The sequence below is a fragment of the Pongo abelii genome, chromosome 17 (genome assembly GCF_028885655.2).
Source record: "Pongo abelii isolate AG06213 chromosome 17, NHGRI_mPonAbe1-v2.0_pri, whole genome shotgun sequence".
NCBI lineage: Eukaryota > Metazoa > Chordata > Mammalia > Primates > Hominidae > Pongo > Pongo abelii.
In genome coordinates this window covers 25,327,505-25,345,812 of record NC_072002.2, presented here as the reverse complement: position 1 = coordinate 25,345,812, position 18,308 = coordinate 25,327,505, and the positions used below count along the sequence as shown (strand labels likewise).

Genomic DNA, 18,308 nt, shown 5'->3' with positions numbered 1-18,308 from the left:
TATCATTATGAAATGATCTTCTTTTTCCCTGGTAATATTTTCTCTGAAATCTGCTTTATCTGGTACTAATATAGCCAATTCATCTTTCTTTTGACTTTCATGGTGTATCTTTCTCCATTATTTTACTTTTAACTCCTTGTGTTTATATATATAAAGTACTGTCTCTTATAGGCAGCATATAGTTGAATCTTATTTATTTTTTATTTTTTGAGATAGAGTCTTGCTCTGTCACCCAGGCTGGGGTGCAGTAGCTCTATCTCGGCTCACTGCAGCCTCTGCCTCCTGGGTTCAAATGATTCTCCTGCCTCAGCCTCCCCAGAAGCTGGGATTACAGGCATGTGCCACCAAGCCCAGCTAATTTTTGAATTTTTGGTAGAGATGTGGTTTTGCCATGTTGGCCAGGCTGGTCTCGGACTCCCAACCTCAGGTGATCTGCCCACTTCGGCCTCTCAAAATGCTGGGATTACAGGCGTAAGCCATGGTGAAGGGCCCTGAATCTTAGTTTTTAATCCAATCTGAAAATCTTTGCTTTTGATTTAGGGTGTTTAGACCATTTACATTTAAAGTAATTGCTGAAATGATTTTATTAACTCTATCATCTTGCCCTCTGTTTGGTATTTGACCCATGTTTCTTTATTCCTTTTTTCTTCTCTTCTGTCTTCCTTTGGTTTAATTGAATACTTTTTATGATTCTATTTTGCCTTCTTTGTTGGCTTATTAGCTATAACTCTTTGTTGTGGTATTTAAGTGATAAACTCTAAATTTTATTTATTTATTTATTTATTGAGACAGGGTCTTACTCTGTCACCCAGGCTGGAGTGCAGTGGCGCTATCTGGGCTCACTGCAACCTCTGTCTCCCAGGCTCAAGCTATTCTCATGCCTCAGCCTCTTGAGTAGCTGGGATTACAGGCACCTACCACCATGCCCGGCTAATTTTTGTATTTTTAGTAAACATGAGGTTTCACCTTGTTGGCCAGGCTCAAACTCCTGACCTCAAGTGATCCACCTGCCTTAGCCTCCCAAAGTACTGGGATTATAGGCCTGTGTCACTGTGCCTGGCCAACTCTAAATGTTAGGGTTTATGGTATACATCTTTAACTTATCACTATCTACCTTTAAGTAATATTATACTATTCATGTATAGTATTACAATAGTATACTTTCATTTCTTCCTTCTTAGGCTTTTTTTTTTTTTTTTTTAACTCTGAACTTTTTATTGGCCTTGTGCTACCCAAAGGGTACCCTGCTGCTGCTGGCTTAATGCCTCAGAACTTTGGTGTCGTTGGTCTCAGACACCACTTTGCCATCCACTATCCGGCGGCTGGTGGTCTTTTGGAAGGTTTGTGTGGAGTTGCAGCTGTCCAGGGCATCACAAAGATTGAAGTCCTCGCCATCTTCCAGCAGGCAGCAGTAGGTGGTGATCTCAGCCTCTAGCTTGCCCTTGATGTTCAGCAGGGCCTCCTACTCCTGGGCCTGGCGCTGTCCCTCTGCCCAGGTCTGTGCCAGCTCTGACTCCAGGTGCAGCAGGATCCCGTTGCGCTGTTCTATCTGTAGGGTGTAACGGGCCTCCACCTCCCTCAGGCTGTTCTCCAAGCTGGCCTTCAGATTTCTCATGGAGTCTAGGTCAATCTCCAAGGACTGGACTGTACGTCTCAGCTCCGTGAGTGTCATCTCAGCAGCTCCAACCTTGGAAGACTGCATGGTGACCACTGTGGTGCTCTCCTCAATCTGCTGAGACCAGTACTTGTCCAACTCCTCTCGGTTCTTCGGAGCCAGCTTGTCATATTGAGCCCGGATGTCTGCCATGATCTTGGCGAAGTCCTGAGATTTGGGGGCATCTACCTCCGCGGTCAACCCAGAGCTGGCAATCTGGGCTTGTAGGCCTTTTACTTCCTCCTCATGGTTCTTCTTCATGAAGAGCAGTTCCTCCTTGAGAGCCTCGATCTCTGTTTCCAGCTGCTGATGTCATCAATGACCTTGCAGAGCCCATGGATGTCACTCTCCACAGACTGGCGCATGGCCAGCTCTGTCTCATACTTGACTCTAAAGTCATCAGCAGCAAGACGGGCATTGTCAATCTGCAGAACGATGCAGGCATTGTCCACGGTATTTGCGAAGATCTGAGCCCTCAGGTCCTTGATATTCTTGAAGTAATGGCTCCAGTCTCTTGACCTGGGGTCCTTTCTTCTCCAAGTTCTCCTGGATTTTGCTCTCTAGCCTCTGGTTCTCAGTCTCCAGGCTCCTCACTCTGTCCAGGTAGTAGGCCAGACAGTCGTTCAGGCTTTGTAAGTTCTTCTTCTCGTTCTGGATGCCTCCCATTCCTGCCAGACCCCCGGCCATCCCTGCGGCCAGGCCCCCGGACCCCATGCCACCCCGGAAGCTGGTGGAGCGGGACATGGAGATCCGGGAACCAGAGCCCCCAGCACCTGCATAGACGCTGGTCGTGCCTGGGCAGAGCCCAGAGACTGGTAGTTGGTGGAGATGGTGGAGCAAGTGGTGAAGCTCATGCTGTTCGGGGAGGAGGGTGAGAGGACAGGACTCAGGCTTTGCCGACGACCCCTTCTTAGTCTTAATCTACTATTGACAAACATTTTGTTTTTATATATGTTATATATAATGCATTTTTAAATAGTAATTTATCTTTAAAATATATTTGTATATATATTTATATATATTAAAAGAATGACATATTATAAACTTACTCATTTAATGAACCATACATGGTGGTCTTTCTTCCTTTGTGTAGATCTGAATTTCTGCCTGTTATCAGGTTTGTTTTTTTTTTTAAGTCAAAAGAACTTTTTATTATGGAAAATTTCAGAGTAGATAAAAGTAGAGAGAACAGTATAGTGAACCATGTATCTATTACCTACTTCCAGTGATTACCAATACTTTTGTACTTTTTATATTTTCTGGCATGTGTATGTTTTATATATTAAAATAAATAGAAAAAAATTATGAAAATAAAATACCACGTGCCTAAGCCATACTGCAGAACTATAGAGATAAATCCTTGGGGTCTGAGCCGAGGAATCTGCATTTTAACAAACTTCTGCTCCAGTTGATATAATTTTACTTCTGCCTGAGGACTTTCTTTAATATTTCTTGTGTTGCATATGTGCTAGTGAAGATGTCTTTCAGCTTTTGTGCATCTGAAAAGTCTTTATTTCATCCTTATTTTAAAAAGATAACTATCACTGTGTATAGAATTTTAGGTTAATACATTTTTAACTTCAATTTGTTAAACATGTTACTCAACTTTCTTCTGGCTTGCATTGTTTATCACAAATAATCTGCTGTTCTTATCTTTGTTGCTCTTTGTAGACATGTCTTTTTTTTTCCTCTGGCTGTTTTTACCTTTTGCTCTTTATCTCTGGTTCTGATCAATTTTGTTATGATGTGCATTGATGGAGAAACCCTAGGTCACAAAGGTTTAGTCCTTTATATTTTCTTCTAAGAGTTTTATAATTTTAACTCTTACATTTTGGTCTATGATATATTTTGAGTACATTTTTGTGTATTATGTGAAGAAAGGTCTAATTTCATCCTTTTGCATATGGATATGCAATTGTCTCAGCACCATTTGTTGAAAAGACTATTCTTTCACCCTTGTGGAAAATCAGTTGACTGTAAATAAGGGTTTATTTTTTGACTTTGAATTCTAATCCATTTATATATATACATGTGTCTATCCCTATGCCAGTGCCACACTGTCTTAATTGTCTCATTGTAGTAAGTTTTAAAATAAGGAAGTGAAATTCCTCCAAATTTGTTCTTTTATTCAAGATTGTTTTGGTTATTCTGGGGTACTTTAAATTTCCATATGAATTTTATCACCTTGTCAATTTCTGCAAAGAAGTCAGCTAGGATTTTAATAGAGATTACGTTGAATCTATAGATCAATTTTAAAATATATATTCTATCTTTTTATTTACTTTACATGAGGAGACATTGTCATCATATCTTCCTTCATTTCTTTAGTCATGGTTTTCTTTAGTTTTTAAAATATATTTATAATGGCTGCTTTGAAATCAGTTAAATCTGACACCTGTACCTTCTCAAAGGTAATTTCTGTTGTCTTTCTTTTTTTTACTTGTATATGGTTTATACTTTACTGATGGTTGTTGTTTGGCAAGAGTTACAATTTTTGTTAAAAAAACAAACTTTTGGATATTGTAGCAATTTTGCATACTGATTTTTCCCTTCCCCTCTTCATTCCTAGGCTTGTTGCTATTTGTTTGTTTATTTATTTAGTAAGTTGGCTGTACTATTTTAGTGAAGTCTATTTCCCTCATAGCATAAAGCTTCTGATGTCATTCTTCAGAGGACACAGACTTGGTCACATGCACAGTCACCCTGGGATGACAGTAGTTTAGCAGGGCACTTTCAACTGTCTTTTTCCTTAATCTTTCTGTTAAGCTATCTGCCTTTGTTTGAATCACAACCAGCTCTTAGGCTGTACTAATTACCAATCGAATTCTTTATTGTGTTCAATAGTACCCTGTGGATTAATTGCTCCACTGGTTGATCCTATTAAATTCAGACACATTTGCAGGGATAGTTTTTGAAGCCAGTCTTTGAGGTTTGTTCTGATTCTAGGAGGGTTCTTCTTAGCTATCTCTTTTTTCAGTCCTCTCTGGTAAACTAGCTGGTCTATAATTTAGCTTGCTGCTCTCATGGAGCTACTGCTTCTTCTTAATTGCTTATCACCAAACTCTCCATTGTTTTTGAGAGTGGTCTTAGGCTTGAACTCCCTGACACTGTGCTCTAAATAAAGTCAGTTTCTTTGGGGAGAGTTTCAGAGTTCTCTGTCCTTATGGCCTGACTCTCCCACTAGGAAAAATCTCTGAGTACCTGCTTCAGACCTAAGGGTAGGGACAATGGGCCACTTTTCTTGGAGTAGCATCCTTGCTTTATGAGTGAGTTGGTGGATATGGGTGGTAGTCTCTGGTCTTCTCACCTTCTCTCTCCCAACTTAAAACTACTACCATGTGAGCAAATGAGGGTCAGGACATTAAGGGGCCCAATATCAGATTGCCATGACTATGGTAGCACCACTTTCCTATGAATAAGAAGTCATGAAAGAAGAGAGCCTCTAACTTTTTGGGTGGATTAACCTATAATTTAGCCTCTGTAACAAAGAACATGGAGAAAGAGGATGAGAGATGCTGGCAAACTTTCTCTCCCAGAAAGATACCCTAGCCCTTGACTGGGAGCTTTGAGGAAAAGGAGCCTCATCTTTTCGGCCATGCCTACCTAGGGCCAGGCTTCCATCATGCTGGGCTGATGGGAAGGGAGGGAACAGGTTATGCCTGAGTGCCACAGAGTCTTGCTGTCTATAGTGAGATTAGGTAGATTTTCTTGAATGTTTGTTTGTTTGCTGTATGACTTAGGACAAGTTTCAGAGACTTTCAGTGGTCATTGTTTTATAACTTTCACCAGTTTTGGTTGTTTTGCCAGGGGATGAATCCATGGAGTGGTGGCCTCATATCATCATTCTGGGTGTCATCTGACTGTTCATTTTTATGTACTTACTTATTTGAGACAGGGTCTCACTCTGTGATCCAGGCTGGAGTGCAGTGGCAATCATAGCTCACTGTAGCCTCAAATACCTGGGCTTAAGCTATCATCCCATCTCAGCCTCCTAAGTAGCTGGAACTATAGGCACATGCTACCATGCCTGGATTTAAAAAAATTTTTTGTGTTTGGAAATGGGATCTTGCTATGTTGCCCCGGCTGGTTTCAAGTTCCTAGCCTCTAGTGGTCCTCCCACCTCAGCCTCCCAAAGTGCTGGGATTATAAGCAGGAGCCACTGTGCCCAGCCTGTTCATATTTTAAAATTCTCTTGCTCCTCTGGGTTTCATTATTGATAATTCCTATTTTTATGTCTTCAAGTTCAGTGATCTTTTCTTATGTAATGTCTAGCTAGTCTTTATTTTATTTTTTAAATTTGTTTTTATTAGCAGGACCAACCAGGTAATTAATCTGCCTTTAATTCTAGCCAGTGAATTTTTCATATTGAACATTGCAGTTTTCATCTATAGAAGCTTGCTTTGAGTCTTTTTGATATTTTCGTTGTCTCTACTTACCTTTTGAACATATGTAATACAGTTTAGTGCCTTGTCTTCTAATTCTAACATCTGTGTCAGTTATGGATCAAATTTAGTTTGTTTTTCTCATTATAGGTTTTATTCTCAGGGATCTTTGCTTAACTGGTAATTTTTGATTGGATGCCAGACTTTATGAACTTTACTTGGTAGGGTGATGGACATTTTTATGTTTATATAAATATTTGTTCTAGAACACAATTGTGTTACTTGTAAACAATTTGATCTTTTCAGGTCTTTCTTTTTGAATTAGTTCGGCAGGACCGATTAGCACTTAGTCTAATTATTCCCTTTTACTATGTACCATCCTGTTAAAAGGAAAACTTTAGGCAAATTAAATTGAACAGAGTTTAATTGAGCAAAGAATGATTCATGAATTGGGCATCCCCAGAACCAGCAGCGCAACTCCAGGGCCACCATGTGGCTGGATAACATTTATGGACAGTAAAAGGGCAGTGACTTACAGAAAATGGAGGTGAAGCACAGACAGCTGGCTGGCGACGGTTTGGCACTTAGTCAAACATGGTTTCAACAGTTGTCTGCCTTTGAGTGGCCAAAATTCGGCTGCTATAATTCGGCTGAGACTTGACTACTTGTTACAGGAGTGCCTTACAATCTGGTCACATGTTCAGTTAGGTTACAGTTCTCTGTGTATGGAAAAACATTTAGCCTGAACTTAAAATATGTAAGGAGGTAGCTTTAGGCTTAACTTAGTTTAACACTACTAATATCAATGAACTATGAGGTTTTCTGGTCTGGCTGGTGGGAATAAGCACGATTCCTTGCTCTGAGTGAGCACTGTAAACCTCCAATCCTTTCAAGTGGTTCTCTCCCTTGTCTCTGATGACTCCTACGCGTGAAGGTCCTCTGATGAATATTCAAGGATCCTCTGCAGATCTCCCAAGTCCTCTCTTTACGGAGCTCTCTCTTCTCTCGTGCTGATTCCCATGAACTCTAGCTGCCTTGATCTCCCGACTCTCACCTCTGTCTCTGCAAGTCAGGGATCTACCAGGCTCTGCCTCTGTCCTCCACTCTGCACCACAGCCTGGAAACTGTCTCAAGGCCACAAGATGGGGCAGTAGCTTAGGGATCACTCATTGACCTTCGTTGCCTAAATCCATGTTTTGAAACTTTTTTTTTTTAAGTCTCATCTTTTGTTGTTGTTACTGTTTCGGGCAAGAACACAAATCTGGCCCCTGTTACTGCATTTTGGCCAGAGGAAGGAGTCTAGAGTCCCCCTTTCAATGTCTATATTTCTCTCAGAATCCAGTAAATGGAACTACATTAGATCTACATGCTAGTAAGAAAGCAAAAAGCATAGATAGTAAGATTATTTATGTATAAATAAGAAAAGCACTTAGACGAACACATTACTTCAAGATGTCAAAAACCAAGTGCAAATAGCTGCTCTGGATAAATTCTAACTTCTCCTGGTGGGCTGCATTTTCTGGAAAGATCTCCCCAGCTGAAGGAAGAAAAGGGATATAGGAATCACCCAAAACATTCAATAAGAACAGGCACAACTGTCTCAAACTTCCTTTTTATCTGTGGTGTGTCCTTCCTCTCTCTCTCCCTCCTTCTCTCCTAAAATTGCCGAATCTCGAACTGGCTTTCGGGCAACAAGGAAGACTAAAGTGTTTATGTTAGTAGCTGAGAATTCGGTTTTACTTCAAGCGTATCTCTTTCAGTAAAATAATACTATGAAAGCAAAACATATCAGTATTTCAAAATGTTTCTGTTTCAAAACCCAAACAACAATCTTTGAATACTTAACTTTCATAATTCTGTTTTTACCAGATGCTGGAAAACATTGAAACCAAACCAATCCCCCAGAAATGTGTTCCTAACCACAACTCCGTGTAGGCAGACAGACAGAAGTTATGTCAGTTCCTGGAAAAGAAAGGCTTAGGCGCCACATTTAACCATTTCACCTTTTTGGTTCGTTTGTTCTTGGTCTGTCTCTCTTCGGAGGTAGTGAAGTCCAGGTGTTAGACACGTCAGTCCTCTTTCTGCCTCAGTTTGGACTGGGCTTCTGGATTCTTACTGGTCTGCCCTGGGTTTCCTGGAGGCCTTTCTCTGGCTCCTAATCTCTTCTTAGCTGTGCCCAGGAAGAGTGGGTGTCCCTGGGTTCTTTCCATGTTGGCCTGACCCCAGCAGAGCCGGAGGCTTAGCTGCAGTGTGCACTGTGACGTGGTGAAGCACTCCCTTTGTGTCCTGTTTTGAGACTCCTCTCTCATGGTCCCCGGTTCTGGGTGGCCTCTGTTGTAAGTGTCCCACTCCAAGGGACTCCTTCTCTCTGCACGGTCCACATGCACTGCAGGAGATGCCCAGATCCAGCCTCTTCGTTTGCATGTGGCTACAACTGTGGTAGGTAGATCTCAGGAGTGGTGTCCTGGTCAGGTCCTGCAGTGGAGACAGGAGAGGCAGAGAAGGCCAGCCTGTAGACAGAAAGAACAGAAGCGAAAAAGGAGGAGGACTTTGCACTTCTAAAGCAAGCCCCTTCCTGACACCCAGATGTTTCATCTCCTTGACGTTAGGAGATATCATTGAAGCTGCTCGATAACTGTCTCCTCTCAGCTACCATTTTTTTCTGGCCTAATCTAGCTCTCTAGTTGGTTCCTATTACATGGCAGTTATTATTTTTAAAAAATCAATTCTAATTGCTTGGGGGAAGTTAATGAAGTAATATTTTCTAGGTTTTGAAAGTTATGTGCTAGGCCGGGCGGGGTGGCTCATGCCTGTAATCCTAGCACTTTAGGAGGCTGAGGCAGGTGGATCACCTGAGGTCAGGAGTTCAAGACCAGCCTGACAAATATGGTGAAACCCTGTCTCTACTAAAAACACAAAAATTAGCCGGGCATGGTGGTGCAGATCTGGAACTGTAGCTACTCGTGAGGCTGAGGCTGAAGAATCACTTGAACCTGGGGGGCGGAGGTTGCAATGAGCCGAGATCGTGCCACTGCACTCCAGCCTGGGTGACAGAACAAGACTCCGTCTCAAAAAAGAAAAAAAGTTATGTGCTAGAAAAGTGCTGTCCAATAAGAATACAATGTGAATCATATGTTACTTTAAATTATCTAGTAGCCACATTTGAAAAAGTAAAATTAAGCAGGTTAAACTCATCTTAATAATATATTTTACTTAACCCAATATATCCAAGATGAGAAAAGAACATCTGGGCCTTCAAACTGTGTTCTATTATCAGTTCTTTTTTTAGAGACAGTTCTTACTCTCGCCCAGGCTGGAGTGCAGTGGCACAATCACGGCTCACTGTAGCCCCGACCTCCCAGGCTCAATCGATCCTCCCACCTCAGCCTCCTGAGTAGTTGGGATCACAGGCGCCTCTCACTGTGCCTGGCTAGGTTTGTTTGTTTGTTTTTTTTTTTTTTTTGTAGTGACAGAATCTCCCTATGTTGTCCAGGCTGGTCTCAATTTCCTGGGCTCACATGATTCTCCTGCCGCGGCCTCCCAAAGTGCTGGGATTACTGGTGTGAGCCACCATACAGAGCCCTACAATTAGTTCTTGTCAATGTAAACTTTTGTATCCAAGACACTTAGTTATGACATGCAAATAAAATGATTTATTAGCCTGAACCCTTATTCTGGTTTTTGTAAACACATTGTTGCTGATGAATATTAAAGAAACTCATGAATAGCTCTTAGCAGAACTTTAGGCGATTGCTTAGAAGTGCTGTGATAGTTTCCACCACGGAAATAAGGGTGAAGGAGAAGAGTTGTTCATAGCGGCTGGTGAGTGTCTCACCAGCTCTTTCTTCACTCCCTGGCTAGAAGCCACTAGGTGAATATTAGTGCCTTGAATTATGGAATTGGGGTCAAACAATACAATCCTACACTAGGAAGAAGGAATTTAGTGTAGTAAAAAGAACACCAGAGGCTGGGCACGGTGGCTCGCGTCTGTAACCCCAGCACTTTGGGAGGCCAAGGTAAGCAGAAGTAAGGAGTTCGAGACCAGCCTGGCCAACATGGTGAAACCCCATCTCTACTAAAAATACAAAAATTAGCTGGGTGTGGTGGTGGGCGCCTGTAATCCCAGCTACTCCAGAGGCTGAGGCAGGAGAATTGCTTAAACCTGGGAGGCGGAGGTTGCAGTGAGCCGAGATTGTGCCATTGCACTCCAGCCTGGGCTACAAGAGCGAAACTCTGTCTCAAACAAAACAAAACAAACAAACTAACAACAACAACAACAAAAAACACCACCAGAATTTTAGTCAGAAGAAATTGTATGCCAGTCCTGTTTCTGTGTGACCAAAGGTAATTACTAATTGCACCCTCGAACTTCTGCGTCCTCAACTAAAACATGTGGATGCCAGACTGGGTAACATGGCAAAACTCCGTCTCTACAAAAAATTACAAAAATTAGCCGGGTGTGGTGGTGCGTGCCTGTAGTCCCAGCTACTCGGGAGGCTGAGGTGGGAGGATCACTTGAGCCCGGGAGGTGGAGGCTGCAGTGAGCAGAGACTGCGCCACTACAGTCCAGTCTGGGTGATAGAGTGAGACCAAGTCTCAAAATAGTACTAATGATAAAAACAAATACAACAAGTGGATGCTTCACTGGCTTGCTGGAGGGGATAATGACCTCACAGATTCAAAAGCAGTTGACATGTAGTGGATGTTCAATAAACATTCTCCTTGTCCCTTTCATAACTGAGACACGAGGATAATACACATTACAATCTACATTTTTCCAGGTATAAATTTTTGTTCACAGAGTTGTTGAATATATAGTATCTTCAATGGCATATTCTAATGAGATGTGATACATCATCGGAGGACCTTGATTCAAATCCTATCTGCCATTTGCAAAATATTTGTCCTTGAATGAGTTCCTTGAGGTATCTGAAATTTGGTTTCTTATCTCCAAACGGCAAGATATTACTAGCTTCCCCACGGGGTTATTGTGAGGGTTAAAAATGATGCACGTGCGCGTCAGGGGCTTCGTTTGCAAGTGAAAAGCTCAACCTCAACAAGCCTAAGCTCCGAGGGGGAATTTATTGGCACGTGCTGAGGCAAGGCAGAGGTGATCTGGTCCTGGGGAACAGCTGCAACCTTGGACTTAGACACTCTATTCCCTCTGTCTCTCGGATCCGTAACCAGGTGTTGGCATTTCTGTTCTGCCGAAACAGTTACCAAGAAAAGGGCCAGACCTGGGTTCCCCAGGCTTAAAACTCTCCCGTATGAATGCTGTCTCCTCTTGAGTTTTCACAGCCCGGACCATGCTCCCTGAAGCAGCTTTCACGCGCATGCGCCATCCCTCTCTCCTCCCATGCGGGATGTGGGTGTGGTCATCACAGACCTTCCCACCTCTCTGAAATGGGGAAATGGAAGCGACACTGAGCTCTCCTGGATTGACTTGGATATATCAATTCTTTCTCTCCTCAGCTGCACTCTTTCTCAACAGATGCATCGCTGAGAGGCCAACCGGGAGGTTCAGTCCCACTGAGTCATCGACTCAGTGTGTTCAGTCATGCCCTTGCCTTTATGCAGATAAATCCAAGTCAGCCTGTTCAGTTTTTCCTATGCATAAGAGAAAAAAATATACAGTCATGCATTGCTTCCCAATGGGAATATGATCTGGGAAATGTGTCCTTAGGCGATTTTATCATTGTGCGAACATCATAGAGTGTACTTAGGCAAACCTAGATAGTGCTATCTGGTATAGCCTACTGCTCCTAAAGTACAAACCTGCAGCAGATTACTGTCCTGAATACTGTGGGCAGTTGTAACACAATGGTAAGTATTTGTGCATCTAAGCATATCTCAACATAGGAAAAATGCAGTAAAAATACAGTATTATAATTTTGGGAGCACCGTCATTTATGCAGCCCATTGTTGACTAAAATGTTATGTGGTGCATGACTATACACATGCATATGTTTATCTATTATTTATAAATGCATAGTGAATGGTTTTTCTTCTGACTCATTGAAATCCCTGAAACTCATTTTTAAAAAAATTTAACTTCAAGTTCCGGGATACATGTGCAGAACGTGCAGGTTTTTTACATAGGTATACATGTGCCATGGTGGTTTGCTGCACCTATCAACCCGTCACCTAGGTTTTAAGCCCCAAATGCATTAGCTATTTGTCCCGATGCTCTCCCTCCCCTAGGCCCTCCCCCAACAGGCCCCGGTGTGTGCTGTTCCCCTCCTCGAGTCTATGTGTTCTCATTGTTCAGCTCCCACTTATAAGTGAGAACATGCGGTGTTTGGTTTTCTACTCCTGTGTTAGTATGCCAAGGATGATGGCTTCCACCTTGATCCGTGTCTCTGCAAAGGACATGATCTCATTCCTTTTTATGGCTGCATAGTATTCCTGGCATATATACACCACATTTTCTTTATCCAGTCTATCATTGATGAATCACTGAAATTGTTATTCTTATTAATATTAAATGAAGTTTAGCCTAAAGCTGCCTCCTTATTTATTTTAAGTTAGGCCTGAAGGTTTCTCCATACATAGTGACCTATGAGTAGACAAGACTCTAACCTATTTTGGTAACAATTGGCCAAGTTTCTGCCAATCACAGGCAGCCAACTGTTCAAACTGTGTTCAAATAAAGCAAACTCCAAGCTGGGACCAATCTGCCTATTTCTGTACCTCCCTTCCATTTTCTGTATGTCACCTTGATTTTTCTGTCTATATGTGTTATCCAGCCATGTGGCAGCCCTGGAGTTGCTCTGAGGGTTCTGGGGGCTGCCTGATTCATGAATCATTCTTTGCTCAGTTAAACACTATTTGATTTAATTTGTCTAAAGTTTCTCTTTAAATATTAATTTTTTTTTTTTTTTGAGGCAAGGTCTCATTCTGTCACCCAGGCTGGAGTGCAGTGGTGCAATCTCAACTCACTGCAACCTCTGCCTCCCGGGTTCAAGCGATTCTCCTGCCTCAGCCTCCCCAGTAGCTGGGATTACAGGTGTCCACCACCATGCCTGGCTAATTTTTTGTATTTTTAGTAGAGACGGGGTTTCACCATGTTGGCTAGGCTGGTCTCAAACTCCAGACCTCAGGTGATCCGCCCGCCTCGACCTCCCAAAGTGCTGGGATTACAGGCGTGAGCTGCTGTGCCTGGTCTTTTTAACATTAATTTTTTTATTCTTTTTTTTTTGAGATGGAGTCTTGCTCTGTTGCCCAGGCTGGAGTCCAATGGTGCAATCTTGGCTCACTGCAACCTCTGCCTCCTGGGTTCAAGCAATTCTCCTGCCTCAGCCTCCCAAGTAGCTGAAACTACAGGCACATGCCACCATGCCTGGCTAATTTTTTGTATTTTAGTAGAGACGAGGTTTCATTGTGTTGCCCAGGCTGGTCGTGAACTCCTTAGCTCAGGCAATCCACCCGCCTCAGCCTCCCAAAGTGCTGAGATTACAGGTATGAGCCACTGTGCCCGGCCTCTATTTTTATTTTTCAAGACAAGGTCTCATTCTGTTGACCAGGCTGGAGTGTGGTGGCACAATCACAGCTCACTGCAGCCTTGACCTCCCTGGGATCAGGTGATCCTCCCACCTCAGCCTCAGCTGGGACCACAGGCCCATGCCACCATGCCCCGCTAATTTTCTGGGTTTTTTTTTTTTTTTTTTTTTGTAGTGATAAGAGTTTCACCATGTTGCCCAGGCCGGATGAATAACTTTGGTTATTTCTTGCATATATCATGGTATTTAAAGTCACAAGCTTTGGATCTAGGACAAACGTGACTTTCAATCCTGGTTTCATTGCTGCCTCACTGACATTTCAGGTTAACCTCTCCCTTCAGGCTTGGTTTCCCTACTGAATTACCTCACATATGATCTGATTTGCTCCTACAGTCCTGTGAAGTATTAATAACCACAATTTATGCAGAGACATCTGGAGCACATATGCTTGCTGATTGGTTTCATTATTTATTTGTATGTTCATTCTGGCCATGACCCCAGTCTTCCAGAAAAGCCAAAATCCCTGACTCCTATAAGAAATCAATAATATGTAAAGGAACAAAGCAAAACAAAGACACCTAAAACTGAATATAAACAGAAACAAATAAATCTAACTGTACATCAAATGATTACATCACCACACAGAAATAATAAATAACTAAATTAGCCTCTGAACCCCGTGCTCTGATTTACAGCCTTGGTAGATAGAAAGAAAAAAAGACTGTGGAGAAATTTTGAATTTACTTGGTAGTTTCATTGTTGGAAGCGGCATTGGTTGAGTGATACTGAAATTATTTTCTGTATATTGAGGAATAGATAAGTTACATATTGTAGGGAGCCAGGGTTCTCCCTGAGGGGAGAGGGAAATACCAGTAGGTCATGGGGAAAGGTGAGAAAGAAGAGCTGTGGTTGTATTAGTGTGGACTCATGATTGTCGTTTCAATCTTATCCATTGAAAGGGCCTATATACCCTCTCCAATATCATCGACATACCTAGCACAAAAATCTTGATGTCTAAATACCATTTCCCATTAAGAGGAATCACAGGTCCTTAGAGAAATAGCTGACAGCTATAGCTGACAGGTAAAGTAAAAGGTGATCTGAAACCTTTTTTTTTTTTTTATTGAGACAGAATCTCAATCTGTCACCCAGGCTGGAGTGCAATGGTGAGATCTTGGCTCATTGCAATCTCCGCCTCCTGGGTTCAAGCGATTCTGCCGCCTCAGCCTCCCAAGTAGCTGGGATTACAGGCACCCACCATCATGCCTGGCTAATTTTTGTATTTTTGCAGAGACAGTGTTTCACCATGTTGGCCAGGCTGGTCTTGAACTCCTGACCTCAGGAGATCCGCCTACCTCAGCCACCCGAAGTGCTGGGATTACAGGTGTGAGCCACCACACCCGGCCCTGAAACCTTTACTATGTCAGATACATATTAAATACCAAGGGAAAAGGGACCTTTACAATGAGAAATCTAGCAGACATACCTTAACCCAGTCAGCTTCACCAACAATGGGATAAATTTACCTCTGTGCTCTCTGCTATGATACAATGGGAAGGATACAATATTACCTTTGCAGTATTCTTGCCAAAATGTTAACCTGAATCTTATTAGAAGGAAACAAGCAGTCAAATACAGATTGTGTGACACTCTATAAGACAACTAGCTCTTTAAACATGTTAAAAATCTTGGACGATAATACAAGCCATGAAATTCTTCAAGATTAAAAGAGATTCAGGCTGGATGCGTTGGCTCAGGCCTGTAATCCCAGCACTTTGGGAGGTCGAGCAGATGGATCACCTGAGGTCAGGAGTTCAAGACCAGCCTGGCCAATATGGAGAAACCCCACCTCTACTAAAAATACAAAAAATTAGCCGGGTGTGGTGGCGGGCTCCTGTAATCCTAGCTACTTGGGAGACTGAGGCAGGAGAATTGCTTGAGCCTGGGAGGTGGAGGTTGCAGTGAGCCGAGATCGTGCCACTGGGCAGCCCAGCACGCTCCAGTCTGGGCGCAACAGAGCGAGACTCTGTCTCAAATAAACAAACAAACAAACAAATACATAAAATGAGATTCAAAGAGACATGATAAATGCTAGATCCTTGATTGGATCTTGGCTCAACCATAACAACAAAAAAAATTTTAAAGACTATTATTTTATTTATTTATTTATTTATTCTTTTTTTATTTTAATTTTTTTATTATTATACTTTAAGTTCTAGGGTACATGTGCACAACGTGCAGGTTAGTTACATACGTATACATGTGCCATGTTGGTGTGCTGCACCCATTAACTCGTCATTTACATTAGGTATATCTCCTAATGCTATCCCTTCCCCCTCCCCCAACCCACAAAAGGCGCCGGTGTGTGATGTCCCCCTTCCTGTGTCCAAGTGTTCTCATTGTTCATTTCCCACCTATGAGTGAGAACATTCGATGTTTGGTTTTTTGTCCTTGTGATAGTTTACTGAGAATGATGGTTTCCAGCTTCATCCATGTCCCTACAAAGGACATGAACTCATCATTTTTATGGCTGCATAGTATTCCATGGTGTATATGTGCCACATTTTCTTAATCCAGTCTATCATTGTTGGACGTTTGGGTTGGTTCCAGGTTTTAAAGACTATTATTAGGATAGATGGAGAAATGTGACTGTAGAGTGTCTATTAGATGACATTAATTAATGTATTAATATCAACGTGAAATATCTTGGGAGTGATAATGTTATTATAGTTTTATAAGAGAATGTTTATGTTTATGGCACATACATGCTGAAGTACTTAGGGGTGAAATGTGATGAGAACTCTAATTTATTTGTAAAAGGTTCAACCAAAAATGTATGTGTGGTTTAGCCATATATCTATATCTATACAGAGAGAAAGAGAAAGCAAAGGTGGCAAATGCGATCAATTGGTGAATGGAAGTGAAGGGTATCTGAATGATTTGTTCTATTTTTTCCATTCCTCTGTAGCTTTGAAAAATTTCAAAATAAAAAGTTGGGGCAAAACTCCAAGGTGACTTGTGGTATAATACTGCCAATACCACCAGTCTCCTTTCTGGCAGCAGCCGCCTGGCTAGAACATTAGAGTGAGTCCAGAGAGCCTCTAGAGAGAAACCATATTGCTTTTCCCTGCTTGTTCACATAAAGTTTTAAGACAGACTGTAAAGTTTGTTGGAAATAAAGTTCATTCCTACAGTCCAGAATCCAGAGTTGGAAAGGGGCTTAAAGTCATATAGTTCAGCGGTTCCAGACTCTTGGATTTTATACACTAATATAAGTTTAAAAGATATGTATATATACACACACAGAACAAAATAAAACAAAAAATGAAGGGACTGACATCAAGTTGCTAATCCATTTTGTCTAGTAATGACTGACATAAAAATTAAAAAAACCCATATATCATTCTGTTTTCATACTTATGTCATTAAAAATGTCATTTTTACCACAAAAAGGCAATCTATTATTCTCAGAGTTAAGTTTTTAAAAAATTGGCAACATTCAGCCCCGTGAACACACACCTTGTCCTTCCTCCCTTCCTTCTTTCCTTCCCTTATTGACAAATAAAAACTGTATATAGTTATGGTGTACAACATGATGTTTTGATATATGTATACATTGTGGAATGGTGAAATCAAGCTAATGTATCCTTTACTTTATATGCCTATCATTTTTGGGGGGTGAGACTATTCAAGATCTATTCCAAGCAGTGTTTAAGCATAAGATCCATTGCTGTTAACTATGTAGTCAGCACGTTGCCCAGCAGGTCTCTAGCTCACTCATGGGTCAGGCTGGACAGGAAAGGGGTGGCAGGCTGCTGAGTCGCCACATAGGTTCTGGGGAGCAGTTCCTCCTATGGGGGTCATGTGGCTGACGTCCTGACAGGTGGCAAGTCGGCCCCTAGAGGAGAAGGACAGCTAACTCTTTTCCCCAGAAGCTCTTCTACCTGGACATCTCTGTCAAGAGTGAGTCGGCTGGGCATGGTGGCTCACACCTGTAATCACAGCACTTTGGGAGGCTGAGGCGGGAGGATCACTTGAGGTCAGGAGTTCAAAACCAGCCTGGACAACATGGTGAAACCCTGTCTCTACTAAAAATATAAAAAATTAGTGGGGCGTGGTGGTGGGCACCTATAATCCCAGCTACTCGGGAGGCTGAGGCAGAAGAATTGCTTGAACCTGAATGGTGGAGGTTGCAGTGAGCTGAGATTGTGCCACTGCACTCCAGCCTGGGCAACGAAGTGAGATTGTCTCAAAAAAAAAAAAAAAAAAGAGAGAGAGAGAGTGAGCCACTCCTTTAGATGAGTTGGGATGAGTTGCTCTGTTGCGTCCACACTTTGTTACTCTGCCATATGGAGCATCTCAGAATTTAGAGGCACCTCAATTTTGCTTCCCAAGTAAGGTCAGGTATGAATATGAAAAGAAGTAAGCCAGGAGCTGATCTTTCTCTTCTTTGATGAGTATGCTTGCACTATTTGAAGGTTGCTGTTATGCTTTTCTTAATCCTCTCCAGATGGAACATACCAGTCTTTCAAAGATTCTTCTTAGTCTGGTGACTGGTGATTTGTTACATATTTCTTGGTCAACCACAAGGTGCCAGGACTAGCATGGTGCTAGGCTACCTGTGGGGCCCTGTGGTGTCTCCACGGCATTGTAGTGACATGCTCAGTGAAGGGGACCTGTTAGGCATTTCATGGGTGGCTCAGAGATCCTCAGTGAGGGGATGTGGCTGTCTTCACGAGAGGCACCAATGACAGCTGTGTCCTCAGACTCTTG

The 18,308-nt window shown here is 42.2% G+C and overlaps 1 pseudogene; it reads right to left on the bottom strand.

The window, feature by feature from the left end:
• Window positions 1-1,258: 1,258 nt before the first annotated feature.
• LOC112129971 (keratin, type I cytoskeletal 18-like) lies at window positions 1,259-11,371 on the bottom strand (annotated as a pseudogene).
• Window positions 11,372-18,308: the final 6,937 nt, after the last annotated feature.